Here is a 19,849-nt window from a genome sequence, read left to right on the forward strand (position 1 = left end):
TTTGTCTTGCACTATCTATATTTTGTTTTTATGAATATTGTGCCTCAAATATGCATAACAGTATACGTGTTTTACTGCTTTCACTTAAAGTTTTTGTTTGCTCTCCGTGCGTGGGGTCTGTTTTGTCTGTGATGACTTTCTGAGAAGTTAGAGAAATTACTTTACTGTAATGGCTTTTCTGTCACATGTTTATCCATGGTTCTGTTTTCCTACTATGTTTTTTCATTTGAGAGGGGATGTTAGAGTGTTGTGTCTTTTGTTGTGAATCTGCATGGAATAGAGGGAATGTCCTTGGTCTTGTTAGCGTACGTCCTTTATTAAGATTTGCCTCATGTGAGGTGTATAGACTGTGTGTTACGGGTGCACACATGAGAAGACTCCTTCTTTTAAAGCTTCTCTGATTTTCCTGTCTGGTTTTACCCTTGAATTGGTTCGTTACCTCGTGTGAGGTGTTAGTCTGTGCGTTAAGGGTGCGCACGTAAGAAGACTCTTGATATAGAGGCTTCTCAGTCTTTCCTGTCTGGTTTTACCCTTGAATTGCTTGGTTACCTCGTGTGAGGTGTTAGTCTGTGCGTTAAGGGTGAGCATGTAAGAAGACTCTTGATATAGAGGCTTCTCAGTCTTTCCTGTCTGGTTTTACCCTTGAGATGGTTGTTACCTCATGTGAGGTGCTTGGACTGTGCGTTACGGGTGCGCACGTAGGAAGTCTACCATTCGTGTGGCTTCTTTGACTTATTGGTTTTGGTATACCCTGTATGTGTTGTTTCCTCATTGAAGGTGTTTGGACTGTGCGTTACGGGTGTGTAAAGACACCCGTATTAAGTTTTTACAGTGTTTCAAAAGTGTTTTGGGTTATAATTACCCAGTTTTAGTATGGGTGAAGGGTTGTAGATCCCTACTCTGCCGCAGTTTTGTGCTCTAGTTTGTGGCGCAAGGGGTACTCCGTGTGGTGTGATGGCAATGTACCTGTAGTTTGGTGGGTGAGTTATCCACTGTTTTTAAGAATGTATTTCCTTAACTTGCATTCTTTGTTCTTAATGATCATTATAAAGGGGAGATGTGTATAGTAATTTGTTGTTTTAAGCATTCTCCTTTCACTGTCATTTGTATGTTTTACAATCTTCATGCATGTGGTAGCTAATGATCATTATAAAGGGGGGGTGTTGTATTATTATTTTGTTGATTAATGCATCCTCCTTTGCTGAGATGTGTGTTTCATCATCTTCACACAATTTGAATGTTTTCAATCACTATAAGGGGGGAGATGTGTTGTAATGTACTAATTACTCAATGCACTCTCCCTACAGAAGATCTCTGCCTTGCTGCTCAGCCTATGATGAGGTCATATAGAATGTTGAGGGGTTTGGATTGAAGGGAGAATCAGTTGGTGTGGAAGGGCTGAGCAGCAGGGAGGCTGCTCCTGGTGGGGCATTGAATAAAGCTTAGCATGAGACTTATTGTGGATCCTATCTGAAGAATAAAGTTGTGATCCTGAACCACATCACTTGGACTACGTATCATTCATTTATTTGTAACATATTCCTCTGCACCCACCCCCATGCCTCTGGGCACCGCTGGTATTCCTCTGCATCCACGCACCCACCCACCCCCTCACCCACCCACCCCCTTGGTGCAGTACACTGCTGTCCGTGACATGAACACACCCCAATTTTTGTGTAACATGCTTCACCAGGCCGTAAGGCAACATTTGTGGCATAGGTATGCATTGTACCACAAATGTAGTGTTGGCGTAGGAGTACGCGTGGTACAGCCCGTACCCCCGCTCTAAGGAAATATGTACGGTCCGTAGGGGGATGCATGGTATGGCCCATACCCCCGCTCTGAGGGCGTGGATACGGGTCGTACAGGGGCCTTAGGGGAATGCGTGGTACGGACCATACCCACGCCCACAGAGCGGGGGTACGAGCCATACCATGCGTCCCCCTATGGACAAAATGCGCTTGGTGCACGGATCCGGCTGAAAAAAAAAAAAACCCGAAGCGCGGGCTTCCGCGCTTCCTTAATAATTAGCCCCCGGGGGAGTACAATCTGTAATAATTAAGGGGGGGCTCATGGGGGCCCTCCAGCCCCGGGGACCGCTACCCCCGGGGCTAGAAAATAGACAGGGTGGGGGGGCTGACCGGCCCCCCCAAGCCCCGGGGATCACCACCCCCAGGGCTTTATTGTTTGAGGGAGGGGGGCTGCGTGGCCCTCCTCCTGGAGCCCTTGAGGGCCCTGGGGACCGCCACCCCCCAGGGCCGGCTCCTACAGTGTCCTGAGGTGCCCACCCCAGAACACTGTTGTTTGCTATAAGAGGGCAGGAGTCTCCCGCCCTCCCATAGCAAACTTTGTTTGGATTTTGAACGAGAGAGCAGGGAATCCTGCTCTCTCTTTCAAAATCCAAACAAAATTGCTTTTCCACACGGGGAGCTGCATGTCAGCAGCTCCCCATGTGGAAAAGCAATGCTGGCTCCCGAAGGACGCAGGGAGCCGGCTGGGACCGTGGGGGCGTTGGGGCTCCCCCCACAGTCCCCAACGTTTTTTAATAAACCCCGGGGGATGGGGTCCCCGGAGTCCCCGGAGATAATAAAAATTAGTGATAGGGGCTATTTTTTAAAATTAGGAGTCGCGCATCCTAACGCGTTGGGTGCCAATTTCTCTCGCGTAGGGTGCGCGGTTCCTAACGAGTTGGGTGCACGGATCCAAGGAAAAAAACTGAAATTTTTGGGAGATAAACATCAAGCTTAAGTGTTTCGTTCTTGAGTGGCTCTAAAAAGAGCCGTTGTGTTCACTGAGAGTTTTTGGTACTTATAAGTAAGTACCTATACAGAGTCTAAAGTTGTTGAGGAAGACTCTGTTTCCTTCATCAGTAAAGTGTACTCCATCTCTCCTATACATCTCTTGCATATGAAAGCGCAGATTGTTATTGTAAATGGACCCCATTCTGTAGTCTCGTTGAAAAGCAGAAACAGATTTATTCACATGTTTCCTAGCTTTCTCAATCTGTGGACAAAAATGATTTGACCAATTCCATTTCTGCCTTTGGAATATATTAGAATACACAAAGGCAGTTTTGGGAAAAAGAGAAATCAATTCTGCAAAGGTGTCCTTCATAAGCATTTCCAGACCTACCCCGGTCAAAGTGCCTAGGTCATTGCCACCACAGTGCACTATTAGGAGGTCTGGGTGTTGGAGATGCATAAAGGATTTTACCAATGGCATCAATTGGTGCCACTTTAACCCTCTCTAAGCCAATCCATTTAATGTCTACATTTGGCAAACCTAGGTCTTTGTGAATGCCTTTGTTTTCTGCATACCTTTGGCTCCAGAAAATATAGCTGTGTCCCACAATCCACACTCTAAGCATCTTGAAGGGAGGTCTGGATGCACTCAGATGGTCTTGTAAATGAAATGGCAGTTTGAAAAGTAAGATTTTTCTAAAATGGTGGCTAAGATACAGTTTTGAAAAAAGACAAGAAAACATTGGATGTTTGACAACCTTCTATACTGAAAAGTAGGGTGCATGTTTCTGTTATTTAAACGCACGATTCTTATTGGTTAACAAAATCTGATTGAAAGGAACATTATATATGATAAGCTGATATGTTGAAAAGTCAAGCACACTTGCTGTTTTGATTAGCAACATTGTGTGCTGAACTTGTGACCTGTGTGCTCAGTTCAGTGTTCCATGACCTGTTTCTATGGTAACAGGCAGAAGGCAGATTGGGGGTAGGGTTCAAATTTATGTCATTTGGAAAGGGTTGAAATGTTTAACCAATAGAAATGTGTGTTAGCTTTAGAATTAATGTGGGAAGGAATGTGATTTGATGTTTTCATGTATATGTGTGGAAAATGAGAGGGAAACTTTGCCATTCTTTGGTTTTGCTGACAGGTGAACAGTGCAGAGATTCTGTATAAGAAAATCTGGTGTGTGACTGATATACTTCTTAATCTACAAACCAACTTGAAAGATGAATTATTTAATTGTGAGGGGATGTATGTGGTCTATTTTGATTTTAATCGAACTAATGTATTTCTCCTGCTAAAGTGCAGGGAGTACTTTTTTTTGTCTACAATCTTTTTGACAGTGTGTGTGCATGTAGAAACCATTCTGTGATAAACAATTGTGTTTTTCATGTGTTTGCAGACAGATAACTGTGCTGTTTTTATATTTTGGTACAATTAGAAACCAGTCATTGTTTATGAATTTGCAAAATGAGTCATGTTTCTACACTAAAATGTAGTACTCGTAGATTAAGAAATGTGTTTTGGTATAGTGCAAGGGATAGTGTTGTTTGTCTACAATCACACAATGAGTCTGTGTGCATTTAGGAATCATTTTGAGAGAAACATTTTGGTACTAATGTGTTATAGAAAATGTTCTGTAATGTGTGCAGTCACCTTAGATCTTATAGACTAATAAATGTATTTTGTACAAGGGATAGTTAACTGTCTACAATCACACTGTGAGTCTGTGTGTATTTGGGTTAGCATTGTGAGAGAAGCATTTGGTAGCATCATGTATTTGCTTGCAGATAACTGTTTTAAAACCTGTCATGTTGTCAAGTTTTAGTAGCATTAGAAGCCAGTCTTTGCTTATGCATTGATAAAATGAGCCAGGCATTGACAGTAAAGTATAGTACTGAAATATGTAGATTGTGTGCAGTCCCCCTACCCCTTCCAGAGTAGTAAATGAGTTTTGGTAAAGTCCAAGGGATAGTGTTGCTTGTCTAGAATCACACTGTGAGTCTGTGTGCATTTGGCCAACCATTGTGAGAGAGGCATTTGGTAACATCGTGTATTTGCTGACAGATAACTGTTTTAAAACCTGTCATATTATCAAGTTTTAGTACCATTAGAAGCTAGTCATTGCTTATGCATTCATAAAATGAGTCAGGCTTTGACACTAAAGTGCAGTACTGAAATATGTAGATTGTATGCAGTCCCCTTACCCCTTCCAGAGTAGTGAATGGGTTTTGGTAAACTCCTAGGTATAGTGTTGCTTGTCTAGAATCACACTGTTAGTCTGTGTGCATTTGGGTAAGGATTGTGAGAGAAGCATTTGAGAACATCGTGTATTTGCTGACAGATAACTGTTTTAAAACCTGTCATGTTGTCAAGTTTTAGTAGCATTAGAAGCCAGTCTTTGCTTATGCATTGATAAAATGAGTCAGGCTTTGACACTAAAGTGCAGTACTGAAATATGTAGATTGTGTGCAGTCTGCTTACCTCTTCCACAGTAGTGAATGAGTTTTGGTAAACTCCTAGGGACAGTGTTGCTTGTCTAGAATCACACTGTGAGTCTGTGTGCATTTGGGAACCACTGTGAGAGAAGCATTTGGTAACATCATGTATTTGCTGACAGATAACTGTTTTAAAACCTGTCATGTTGTCAAGATTTAGTAGCATTAGAAGCCAGTCATTGCTTATGCATTCATAAAATGAGTCAGGCTTTGACAGTAAAGTGCAGTACTGAAATATGTAGATTTTGTGCAAACCCCTTACTCCTTCCAGAGTAGTGAATGCGTTTTGCTAAAGTACAAAGGATAGTGTTGCTTGTCTAGAATCACACTGTGAGTCTGTGTTCATTTGGGTAACCATTGTGAGAGAAGCATTTGATAACATTGTCTATTTGCTGACAGATATCTGTTTTAAAACCTGTCATGTCAAGTTTTAGTAGCATTAGAAGCCAGTCATTGCTTATGCATTAATAAAATGAGTTTGGCTTTGACACTAAAGTGCAGTACTGAAATATGTAGATTATGTGCAGTCCCCTTACCCCTTCCAGAGTAGTGAATGAGTTTTGGTAAACTTCTAGGGATAGTGTTGCTTGTCTAGAATCACACTGTGAGTCTGTGTGCATTTGGGAACTACTGTGAGAGAAGCATTTGGGTACTTCATATCTTTGCATACATATAACTGCTTAAAAAACCTTTCCTGTTCTCAAGTTTTGGTAGAATTAGAAGGCAGTCATTGCTTATGTATTCAGCCAGGAACTGTCCTTGCAATACTGTAAGCATTCAGTTAATATCCAAGTAGTAACGGAGTGAGGCAGGCCTTAGCACATGCATTGATTCAAACGCCTATCCACTATGCATGCAGTCCTCTAACCATCTTCACAGTTCTCTTTCACACCTTCAATTCCCCAGTCAGTATCCATACACTTCCAGCAAACACCCTGTCACTCCCCTTGCACTCCTCTAGTGACCCATTCAGCACCATGTACCAATTCATTCACTGCACCAAAACCCAACCACTTATAAATTCACCCAGGCACTCTCCTTGCAGTACTCTAATCATTTAGTCATTACCCAAGTACTAATGCAGTGAGACAGGCCTTAGCACATGGACTGCTTTAAACCCCTATTCAATATGCATGCAGTCCTACTTGTCTTTCACACCTTAAATTCCCCAGTCAGTATCCGTACACTTCCAGCAAACACCCTGTCACTCCCCTTGCACTCCTCTGGTGACCCTTCAGCACCATGTTCTAATCCATTTACTGTGCCAACACCCAACCACTTATAAATTCACGCAGGCACTCTCCATGCAGTACTCTAATCATTCAGTCAGTACCCAAGTATTTATGCAGTGAGCCAGGCCTTGGCACATGGACTGCTTCAAATGCCTAACCACTATGCATGCAGTCTTTTAACCACCTACACTCTTGTCTTTCACACCTTCAATACCCCAGTCAGTATTCATACAGTTCCCGCAAACAACCTGTCACTCCACTTACACTCCTCTAGTGACCCATTCAGCACCATGTACTAATCCATACACTGCGCCAAAACCCAAACACTTATAAATTCACCCAGGCAGTGTCCTTGCAGTACTCTAATCATTCGGTCAGTACCCAAGTACTCATTCAGTGAGCAGGCCTTAGCACATGGACTGCTTCAAACCCCTATCCACTATGCACATAGTCCTCTAACCATTTACACACTTGTCTTTCATACCTGAGATTCCCCAGTCATTATCCATACACTTCCAGCAAACATCCTGTCACTCCCCTTGCACTCCTCTAGTGACTCATTCAGCACCATGTACAAATCCATTGACTGCACCAAAACCCAACCATTTATAAATTCACGAGGCACTCTCTTTGTAGTACTCTAATGATTCAGTTAGTACCCAGGTACTTATGTTATGAACCCGGACTTAGCACATGGACTACTTCAAACGTCTATCCACTATGCATGCTTGCCTCAAATCACCTATACAATTATCTTTCACACCTTCAATTGCCCAGTCATTATCTATATACTCTAACAAACATCCTGTCACTCCCCTTGCACACCTCCAGTGATTCATCCAGCACCATGTACTAATCTATTCACTGCTCCAAAACCCCAAAACTTAAAGTATTTATACAGTTTCCGCAAACACCCTGTCACTCCCCTTACACTTCTCCAGTGACCCATTCAGCCCCTTGTACTAATCTATTTACTGCGCCAAAAGCCAAACACTTATAAATTCACCGAGGCACTCTCCTTGCACTTCTCTAATGATTCAGTCAGTACCCAGGTACTTATGTAGTGAACCCGGTTTTAGCACATGGACTACTTCAAATGACTATCCACTATGCATGCAGGCCTCTAACCACCTACACAATTGTCTTTCACACCTTCATTTGCCCAGTCAGTATCTATATACTCCAATAAACACCCTGTCACTCCCCTTGCACACCTCCAGTGACTCATTCAGCAGCATGTACTAATCTATTCACTGCGCCAAAACCGAAAAACTTAAAAGTTTCATCCTGGCAGTCTCCTAGCAGTAGTTTAATGATTCAGTCAGTACGCAGGTACTCATGCAGTGAACTGTACATTACCACATGGACTGCTTCAAAGGTCTATCCAGTACGCATGCAGGCTTCTAACCTACTATACACTTGTCTTTAACAGCTTGAATTCCCCAGTCAGTATGCATGTACTTCCAGCAAACACCCTGTCACTCCTCTTGCACTCTTCCAGTGACTTATTCAGCTTCATGTAGTAATACATTCACTGCACCAAAACTGAAACACTTATAAATTCACCCAGGCACTCTTCTTGCAATAGTCTAATCATTCAGTCAGTACCTAAGTACTAATGGACTGAGGCAGGCCTTAGCACATGGATTGATTCAAACATCTGTCCAGTATGCATGCAGGCCTCTAGTCACCTACACACTTGTCTTTCGCTTCTTTAATTAACTAGTCAGTATCTAAAAACTTCAATAAACACCCTGTCACTCATCTTGCACTCATCCAGTGAATGATCCAGTACCATGTCCTAATCTATTCACTGCGTCAAAACCAAAAAACTTAAACGTTTTACCCAGGCACTCTTCCAGCAGTAGTCTAATGATTCAGTCAGTTCGCAGGTACTCATGTAGTGAACCATGCATTACCACATGGACTGCTTCAAATGTCTATGCAGTATTCATGCAGTCTTCTAACCTACTATACACTTGTCTTTAACAGCTTGAATTCCCCAGTCAGTATCCATGTACTTCCAGAAAACACCCTGTCACTCCCCTTGCACTCTTCCAGTGACTTATTCAGCACCATGTAGTAATGCATTCACTGCGCCAAAACTGAAACACTTATAAATTCACCCAGGCACGCTTCTTGCAATAGTCTAATCATTCAGTCAGTACCTAAGTACTAATTGAGTGAGGCAGGCCTTAGCACATGGATTGATTCAAACGTGTTTCCACTATGCATGGAGGTCTCTAAGTACCAACATAATTGTCTTTCAGACCTTCAATTTCCCAGCCAGTATCTATAAACGCCAATAAACACTCTGTCACTTCAATTGCATACCTCCACTGACTCATTTGGCACTAAGTACTAATCTATTCACTGCACCAAAATCCAAAAACTTAAAAAGATTCACCCAGTCACTCTGTTTGTAGTACTCTAATGATTCAGTCAATACTCAGGTAGTTTTGCAGTGATCCAAGTGTTACTCTATGGACTGTTTCAAACATCTATCCACTAAGCATGTAGGTCTGTAGCCACACCTTCAATATCCCAGACAGTATTCATACAGTTCCCGCAAACACTCTGTCACTCCCCTTATACTTCTCCAGTGACTTATTCAGCACCATGTACTAATGTATTTACTGCACCAAAATACAAACACTTATAAATTCATCCTGGCGCTCTCCTTGCAATACTCAAAACATTCAGTCAGTATCCAAGTACTATTGGACTGAGACAGGCCTTAACATATGGATAGATTCAAACACGTATCCACTATGGATGTAGGTCTCTAATCACCTACACACTTGTCTTTCACACATCAATATCCCAGTCAGTATCCATAAACTTCTAGCAAACACTCTGTCACTCACCCAGTGTCTCTCCTTATAGTACGGTAATCATTCAGTCAGATAACATGTAGTCTTTTAGTGAGGCAGGCTTTAGGGCATGAACTGCTTCAAAGTAGTATGCACTATGCATGTAGTGTTTTAACCATCGTCACACTTGTGCTTCAGGGCTATAGTTTCTTAGTCAGTATTTATATAAAATGTGTTTGTACAGTAATAGAATAGTATAAATTTGAAAGTTATTAAAAAACATTTATTTGTGATTATTTTTTACAGATACTGTTTTTCACCGATAAATAGAGAAATCATGCCAGAAAAAAAAGAAAAAGAAAAGAACAGAGACAGGAGAATTACTTGAATAAACATCAACCACAAGTATTGAATGAACAACATAATGTGGTTAAAAAGAAAAAATCTTCTGGTAAGATCACAAAGCAATGTATTAAAAATGTTTGTAGGACCAAACAGAATGTACAGAATGCTGATACCTCTGAGAATGTTTCAACTAGAAAAAGAATTCAAAATAATAGGAAAAGCAAAAAAGCAAATGGACAGTCAAAGGAGACAAAGTATGGTAAAAAGAAGGCAAAATCAGTATAAGGAAATACGAAAAAAAATTTTTACAAGAGAGTAGTACATAATTTACTAAAAGATGTGAAGAAATATAAAAAGAGAGCTCTATTTTATAAAAAGAAGAAGCATATTGAAACCATTGTTGAAAAGGCTTTTGAAGTAAAAAGGAAACTATTCATTTTAGTATTAAACAGAATTTGATCACTAGATAAACCAATCCATTTAATGGAGGCCAAAAGTAGGAGGAAAAGAGTAATTAATAGAAAAAGAATTTGTGATGTTTTTTTGGGAGAATGGAAACACAGTTCCAGTTCAGAGCCTTTCTTTAATGAAGAGAGTTATTTACAGAGCAATTAAAATATTGTGTGCAGTTGACACCAGTGGTCGAGGTTATGAGGTTAGAGATGGTTGTCCAATTGACAAAGAGAAAATGGTTGAAAGAGATGCAGAAGAATTGATAGCTTATGAAGTTCTAGGGAGACGTCCTAAACACCCTGTGTACACTTGGGATTGCAGTAGTATTTGTAGTGTACGACAAGAATCTATTGATAAATTATGTAGTTTTTTACTAGCATATAGTAAAAAAAAGTGTTAAACAAAAGATTAAGGTGCTGCAAGGACTAGAGCCTTGCAGAGTGAGAAAAAATACAGGTTTGCAAGGTCATTCTCTGGCTTGTCTTTCTAGGAAAGTTTGTCAAAGTTTTTTTCACCATTTCAGGATGTTGGTATTACATCATACTCAAATGCGGAAGTTAGTTAGAAGATTGTATTATGCAAAAAGTACAGCACTAAAGTTAAATGAGTTGAACAGTGCTCTTTTGCGTGGGTCAGTATCAGTTGTGAAGAAGGTTTGTGATGATATTGAATTTTGTTACTTTGGTCCTCAGCAAGTGAGTGCAGAAACTGACACATTAGTAGGGCAAAATGTTGAATACAATGTAGAACCTGGGATTACAAAAAAGTTTGAGGATGAAATCACAAAGGTAATTTCAGGTGAAAGACCAAGGTGCCAATTCCGATCCCTTAATTTTTTTCCCCGTACGACTCGTATCCGTATTTTTTACATACGAATCGTACAAGGACCGTCCACTCGGTGAAGTACGATTCGTATGTGAAAAATACATACGAATCGTATCGGGAAAAGTCCCCGACACATCCCCGGACATTTTTACGTACAATTTATTAAAAATGAAGTACGAGCGCACAAGTACGATCTGTCCTGCCATCCCCAATACACAAACGTATGTAAAAAAGCCCGTCCGTAGCGAACTCCGTACCACCCGTGTCCCGGGTTAACCTATGCCCGGGATACGAGTCGTACAGCCCCCACCCCTCTGCCCCGCGTATGTCCGCCCCTATGTCAGCCCCGTATCCCACCCCCTTTGTCAGCACCGTACCCCCCCATGTCTGCACCATACCCCAGACCCGTACTTGTACGCACCGTCCCCCTGTTCCTTACTTGTACGCACCGTCCCCCAGCCCCGTACTTGTACGCACCGTCCACCAGCCCCTTACTTGTACGCACCGTACCCCAGCACCGTCCCCCAGCCCCGTACTTGTACGCACCATCCACCAGCCCCTTACTTGTACGCACCGTACCCCAGCACCGTACCCCAGCATAATAGCGTATGCGAGCACGGTACAACCACATTGCGTATGTACGCACCTTACAGACAAGGCTACTCATACTACGCTTAGCGCTTGGCATTGTGCGCTTTAATTCCTGTTAAATATTCGCGCTACACTTGTATTCCCAGTGCATTTTAAAAACACCTTGTTATGCTAGATTTGTGTAAATTTTTATGTTAGCTTCTCCCCTGTTTTTAGTTCACCTCCACATACCTGCATTTTAAAAGTTTCTGATTCACCGCGGCTTCAGCGGATTTCCCTCAGCGCGGTGTACCGGCTAGCCAGTGCCATCTTGGGGCTCGGAAGGGACGCTTGGCGGGCGCCATTTTGTTTAGCGCTCTAGTTGTCCGGCTGACGCGCTAGATGTTTATTTAAGGGTGGAGAAGGTGGAGTGTCAGCCTTAGACAAGGCTACTCATAATACGCTTAGCGCTTGGCATTGTGCGCTTTAATTCCTGTTAAATATTTGCGCTACACTTGTATTCCCAGTGTATTTTAAAAACACCTTGTTATGCTAGATTTGTGTAAATTTTTATGTTAGCTTCTCCCCTGTTTTTAGTTCACCTCCACATACCTGCATTTTAAGAGTTTCTGATTCACCGCGGCTTCAGCGGATTTCCCTCAGCGCGGTATACCGGCTAGCCAGCGCCATTTTGGGGCTCGGAAGGGATTTTGTTTAGCGCTCTAGTTGTCCGGCTGACGCGCTAGACCTCTATATAAATCCACTATGCAAACGCGCAGCGTTTGCGTGCAGCGGGCGCGCCGTAATCGCGCCGGAGTAACGCCAGAGTCCAGCCCGTCTGTGCCCATCCGTGCTAAGGACGGGCTAGAAATTGGGCAAGGCAGGAAGCCATTAGGAGAGAGTGGTGGCAGAGATGGTAGGTTTCGTTACTCATATTGTGAATTAACTGCTTACAGACCCCCTCGGTTATTGTGTCATTTTTCCTGCCCTCCGGAGGCTCTTCTTGATGCCCATTTCTGCTGCTGTTTTCCCAGACACTGTATGCCGATGATAGAGTTTGTTCCTAATGTTTGCCCCCCCACTGATTCTGTCTCCTCCTCCATCTCTACGAGTGAAACTGGCTTTCTTATTAATGCCAGATCACTGGTGAAGAACAACATCGCCTGTAGTGAATTTGTGGCTGTAAGAAAGCCTTTGTGGGTTTTCATCACTGAAACTTGGGCTTGTGACTCCTCTGGACCTGACCTGGTGGAAGCTATTCCTGAGGGTTATGCATTAGTTAGGTTGGACCGAGTGGGACGTAGGGGAGGAGGGCTGGGGATCCTCTATAAGAATTCCCACACCTGTCGTATCTCTCCTCTATCCGCCCCTTCAGATACCCTTCAGGCCTTACACTTTTTAGTAATTTCTTCTTTTGCTGCTCCTTTCGTGGGTATATTGATTTATAGACCGCCAGGACCAAGAGCGGATTTTGGCCACTCTTTGTTTAATCTCCTAGAGCCCTACTTTGGCTGTGCCCAACTTACGGTTCTGGGAGATTTACATTTTCATCTTGATAATCTAGATTCCAGGGAAACTCTTTCCCTCTTGGAGTCATTGTCCGCTTGTGGTTTTCAGCAATTGGTTACCAGCTCTACCCATCGGGCAGGTCATATCCTGGACGGGGTGTTTTCTAATGATGCCAGGCTGACGACAGACGTACCAATACCGTTGGTCTGGTCTGATCATTTAGCGGTCCCTTTGAAGCTTCAGGCCTCTCCTGCATATACTAAGTTGAGCGGTCCTAGCAAGAGAGAACCTAAGCGTAATTATGGGATTATTTCCAATAATACCCTTGCTCCTTTAATTCCTAATTTAGTGATTGCCACAGCAAAGGATGTCAGTGCGGCGGCGCTTGAATTGACTACCTCTATCACCTTGGCGGTGGATTTGCTGGCTCCTGTCTCTCTTCGTTACTCTGCTAGAAAGAGACCTTCAGCCCCTTGGTTCTCAGAGTCTCTGAGAGTCCTAAGGCAGGGCTGTAGGAAGCAGGAAAGGCTGTGGAGGGCGAGTTGGGACTATCACGAGAGGGAAAAACATAAACTCCTTCTCAAGGGATATAAAGTGGAGGTGATTAAAGAAAAGCAGGAGTACTTTTCTAAGCTGACTACCGCTCTTACCTCCCCCAGAGAACTTTTTAAAATTGCAGACTCTCTGTGTTCCCTGCAAGTGCCCGATCCTATTTCTAGTTCCTAGGATCTTTGTGATAAGATCGCACAATTTTTCCATTCTAAAATAGCCGATATTTATTCGGCCCTTGCATTGCAAAGGGCTGCGTTGTCTCCCCTCCCGTCGGCCATTCTTGCCGTGGGTGGTGGAACTGTGGCCTTGTCTGCGAACTTGTCCAACTTTCCACTGCTCTCCCTTCAACAGCTAGACCTACTTCTTAGCAAGACCAGGTCAGGGTCCCCTTTGGACCCTTGCCCTATTAAAGTTTTTAAGGAATGTCGGGAAACTCTTTTGCCCCCCCTCTTGAGTATTATGAACCGGGCAATACAGGAGGGCATTTTCCCCTCTTTTGTGGAAAAGTGCTGTGGTTAGGCCTCTTTTAAAGAAGCCAACTTTAGACCCGGAAATCCTTAAAAACATTCGCCCTATTTCATTGCTTCCTGCTCCTGCGAAGATGCTGGAAACTCATCTCAATGAGCATCTGACGGCCTTTTTAGACAGCTCGGGTTGCCTTGATCAGTCCCAGCATAGCTTTCGGAGACACCATAATACGGAGTCGGCCCTTACGGTAGTGCTTAATAACATCCGCACAGAGGTTGACCAGGGCCATACCGCTCTTCTGGTCTTGTTGGATCTGACAGCCGCCTTCGAAACCCTATCTCCCTTGGTTTTGATATCTCGCCTTAGGGAGATGGGGTGGAAGGTTTGGCTTTGAGCCTTTTGGCCTCTTTCCTTGACCAGAGGGAACAGAGGGTCAAATTGGGTGAATTCCTATCTCTGCCCCTACCTGTGCAATGTGGGGTCCCTCAGGGGTCGGCCTTAAGTCCTACCCTTTTTAATATCTATGTGGCCCCACTTGCCAGGCTAATAAGATCTTACGGGATGGAGGTGGTATCATATGCTGATAACACCCAGATTATGGTGTCCCTCTCCCACTCGGGTAGTACCCCCGCTCTCAGCTTTAGAAACTGCATGGAGGCAGTTTCTCAGTGGATGATTTACAATTCACTAAAACTGAACGGGGGAAAAAACGAGGTTCTTATCTTTGGTGGAAACAGGGACATTTGGTCCTCTGAGTGGTGGCCCCCTTCTTTGGGAGTGTGCCCTGTACCTACAAACTTGGCCCGTAATCTGGGAGTGATAATCGACCCCGTTCTTCCATGTCTCAGCAGGTTAATAGGACTGTTGCTACTTGCTGGGGTATTATCAGGATCCTTAGGAAAATTAGACATTATTTGGCTCCCCACGCTCGCAAACAGATTGTTGTTGCATTGGTCGCCTTACGGCTTGACTACTGCAATGCTCTCTATGCCGGCATGAATAAGGGCCTCGTGCAGCGTTTACAAATAGCCCAGAATGCGGCAGCCAAATTTGTGCTTAATGCTCCTAGGATTTCTTCTGCTACTGCTGCTTGGAAGAGTCTGCATTGGCTACCGATGCAAGACAGGATTGTTTTTAAGATCCTTTGCATGACCTATGGGGCCTTATCTGGCAGTGGTGCAGAGGGGGTGAAGGACCTGTTGGTACCTTATGTCCCGGGCAGAAACCTTCGCTCTCTGGGAAAGAACCTGTTGTCAGTTCCCCGTTTTCGAAGAGTTAAATGGGGAGGGAGGGCTTTTTCGTCTCTAGCCCCAAAACTGTGGAATACCTTTCCCACTGAAATTAAAACTCAATATACTGTCCCTATGTTTAGGAAGGCATTAATGACGTGGCTCTTTGCTAAGGCTTATCCGTAGGTGTAGTCCTGGTCTGTTTGATCTTTTTTGTTAGGCGCCTTGATGCCTTTGGGCTTAGTTGCGCATTATACATCTTCTTTCATTCATTCATACATACGCGAAAACGACTCGTACTGAACCAGGACACTGTAAAACAGCACAAGGAGCGTCAATTCGACACGCACAACACCACAAAACACTTCTACAGTAGAAAAAACATAAAAATGACTGACCTGGCACATCCAAACAGGCAAACAGAGGCCCAAACTCACAACCACCTCTTATAACACATCCACCAACATTTCAAACTCAGACACACCCACAAATGGACCAATAAAAAGGGCCCACGCACACTAACCATGAGCCTTTGCGACAGACTCACTACAGACAGAGCACACCACAACAACTGCACCCATACACCTTTACATATACACCTTCACACAAACTCCTTCACACATACCCCCTCTTCACATTCACACACACACCTTCACATTCACACACACACACACCCACATTCACCCCCACACCCCCACAACCAGCCACACCCTCACCCCACACCATGCCCACAGACAAGAATCCAAAGTTCACAAGGGAGGAGCTGGACATCCTTGTCAACGAAGTCATCAGAGTCGAGCCACAGCTCTTTGGAACATTGGTCAGACAGACCAGCATAGCTGAAAAATCAAGCCTGTGGCAGAGGATTGTCGATATGGTGAATGCTGTTGCACCCATCAGAAGGACCAGGAACGAATGCCAAGCCAGGTGGTACGATCTGCGGAGGACAGTCAAGAGAAATATGAATGAAGCCTACGCCCAGAGTAACATCACGGGAGGTGGGCTGCCCCGCAGACCGGTACATTACCATCCCTGGGAGGAGAAGGTGATGGCCCTGCTCCCGCCGGTGGGAGTACACAGACTACAAGGACTTCCAGAGCCTGGTGAGTACACAAACAACTTAGGAAACATGGGGGGAAGGCCAGACACACCCCAACTACACAAACTGCACGCAACTACCATCAAGCACTCACCGGACACAACCACACTCAAAAACAATGCTCATGCCACTAACATGTGTATGCCGCATTCACAAAGCAAGGCCATGCCATGTCCCAGGCTACACGAACCACCAACACAACAATGGATGTCCGCTATGCTGGGAGGGTGGGCCTCTTAAAAAGCATTCTTCAACTCACAATCACACACCATTGGACTCATCCCATATGGCACAGGTACATACCGATGCACCATGCTGAATGTACAGGGACTGCCAAAGTACTGACAAGATAGATGACACTTGGCCCTGCTGTAGGCAGCACAAGGCCCTCATCTGACCACTACAAACTAAAACACCAACACAACACGCTCAGATAGCTAGGACAAGAACTCACACTCACTGTCATTGCAGCATGCCCCTGTCACACACACCCTTCACACAACCACACACCCCCAGGACAGTTAAAGTATTGACACAGTCTCACAATGGACATGTCTCACAACAAGACCAATACATCGCCCCAGAAGCACACAAGACTAAAAACAACAGGTCAAAGAGTTAGGAGCACATATCAATCTTGCACCCGCAACATACCCATCCACAAGTGGACATGCAGGAGAATGCTAAGACCATACAACTAAATGGAGGAACTGTGACAACTTGAATATGCATGAAATAAGGATGTCGCATGATACAGCTTTAACATTGTCTTTCTCTCACACACAGGGCACCCTGATGGATCTCCCCCCAACAATGGGGGGGGGAGAATCACAGTCCCAGGCTCGGGAGGAACCAGATCCCACCGGCAGAGACGCCTCTCAAGACTCCGCGGATGACCCCGATCAACCTGGCCCCTCTGGTGTCCGACCCCCTGCAGCACCTGCTTCAGGACCATCTCTGCCAACCACCACCACCATTCCTGCCACATCCCAGGAGACACCCAGGAGCCCTGCCCGCACTGAACAACTGAGCCAGTCTGAGCGGGAGGGACCAGGTTCGCCGGGCACCCAGGAGGAGGCAGACAACACCGCAACTGCCATCCCTCAGAGGTCCCGGAGACCCGATGTGCCCACAACGGCAGGCCAGGCTCGTGTGGGCAGGGGTGGTGGGAGTGGAGGCAGGCGGAGGCGAGAACCTGACCAGCCAGCTGAAGGGACCGGTATGTCACACGTACGCAATATCCTCGAGGCATACCGGTGTGACACCAGGGTCCTCAGCCAGGTAGTGGAGACCCTCACAGATATCAAAAACAAGCAGGCCGAGCAACACACCAGTCAACAACAACACCAAGGACGGATGGAGGCAAGACTGGCTGAGCTCCTGGCGGTGTACACGGACATGAGCCGTTCCATCCGTCGGATCGCCGACAACATGGGCAATCCTCCGTGTGCCACCAGGCGAAGAACAACACCAGCCACAGGGAGGGAGGAGGAGGAGGTTTCGTCCGACGGAGCGTCCCGAGCATCACCCAGACCTGCATCTGTGGGTCCTGCGAGGAAGGTGGGTCATCCACGGAAAAGACACTGAGAGGCAGCGGGCCATCCACATCTCCCAGGTCACCTGGCATGGCACCTGGTCTTCATGAGCATCACCTCATTCACTGACATTCTCTGCCATATGGACTTGCTGGTCACAGTCTGACCAATGATGCCAAAGACTGTGGTCTTGACTATGATGACTTCAAATGGCAAGGATACCATCTCCCCCTGTGAACTTTGGATTCTATTATCCCTGTACAGCACCTATTTCTTTCCACAAATCACACCCACACCCCAGACCTACAATAAAACACATTAATTTGAATTTGATGTTGCTGTAATTTTGCATGATTCAACAACATACGTGTGGGGAAATGTACAACTATGCCTGAGTGTTGAACTAACGCCAGATATACATACCCTTGGATCGTAGGCTGGAACAGGACACACATGGGTATCACTGTATCATCCAATACAGACATGGAGCTCGACACTCAAACGTGATGTCCACAAGCTAATGAGGGTGGGGTTGCAATCCGGGGCAGACAGAACAATGTGGAAGAGAATCATGAAGGCGTAGAGGTCATGGGTCATGTGGAGGGGCCCGGGGAGGGAGTCCCTGCTCGGTTTGGCCAGGTGGGAGTACCATCGGCTGCATGCTGTAGTCCTGTGGATGTGAAGAATGGGGGACAGTGCAAGTTTGGATGCAGGGAGTTGGACAATGGGGTCTTGGATGACAGATGTCAAAGGTTGCTTTGGGGGCCTGGGTTGGGGCCTGCCTCCTGAGTGTGGGTGAGGATTCTGAAGCTCATCCTGCAGCAGACATTGAGCCATTGCAGATATCTCAGAGGTACAGTGATGTGTGTGGGGCGCGCAATGTCGAAGATGACCTGTGAAGATGCACCCGGGATGTGGACATGTCAGGCTGGATTTTCGCTGTTCTTGCCCCGTAGAGGGTGATGCTGTACTTGTCCCGGCTGGTGTTGGGTAGCTTGGGGACAGTCTGTCTTGCCTTGGAGTAGATCTATCTGTGGATCATGTGCATCATGCGGAGGGTGTTGCAGCATGAGGTCCAGATGCTGTTCATTTGCATGGCAATTGTGAGCAACCAGTCCATGATGAACACCAACTTGTGTGCGTTGCCTATGGGTGCTGGTGCAATGCCCCGGTCATTGGTACACAAGGAGTTGACACCGCTGTAAGGAGACAATCCTCAGATCAATACCCAATTCTTGGCCAAGTCCATCCTCAGATGGCTGATGCTTAGCCATTTTGTAACACACCTCATGTCTCCATTAAGTTAGGAACTGGAAACGGCATGGTCTTTTGTTAGTGTGATGAGCAGCTGTCTGTCAATGGCATACGAGATGATGATGAGGTTGCACATGTGATGGAGGAGAGGGGGGTCATGGACACATTGAAGATTGACAAGCTGAGAGATGACTCCTGGGGCATGGGCCAGATGACCACAGTGCACTACATGCCTAAGGCTCCATGCAGACTCCCTGGGACTTGCTTGTGAGCTAAGACTTGAATTCATTATGTTTCAGACTCTCTATACCAGTGTTGGAGAAGTGTGAGCTGACAGTGTGGGAGCACATTGTGTAGAATGCTGTTCAGAGTTCGAGGGGGGTGGACTCACCAATGTTGAGCGGTGCAAACTTGGTGGTGGCCATGCTGACGGTTGCAGTGGTGTGATTACTATGGAAGATATTCTTGTGCAGGTTTCCTGGAGCTCTTAGCATTTTCCTCAGTTTGTCAGTTGCTCGTTGACTGTCTTCTTGACGACATTTCCTGGGTAGGGAAGCACGGTGATGTTCCTTGAGAGCCTGCGGGTCTGCCGTACGTTGTCTAAGAAGGGCCTGGGTCACTGCATGCCTCCATCTACCATGGAATGTGCCTAACTCAAATGATACATACATGACATGCTGGACGGGGCTACAAGGATGGGGAAGGATGTGTAACAGATGTTG

Source organism: Triturus cristatus, chromosome 2_2 (assembly GCF_964204655.1).
Source record: "Triturus cristatus chromosome 2_2, aTriCri1.1, whole genome shotgun sequence".
Taxonomy (NCBI): Eukaryota; Metazoa; Chordata; class Amphibia; order Caudata; family Salamandridae; genus Triturus; species Triturus cristatus.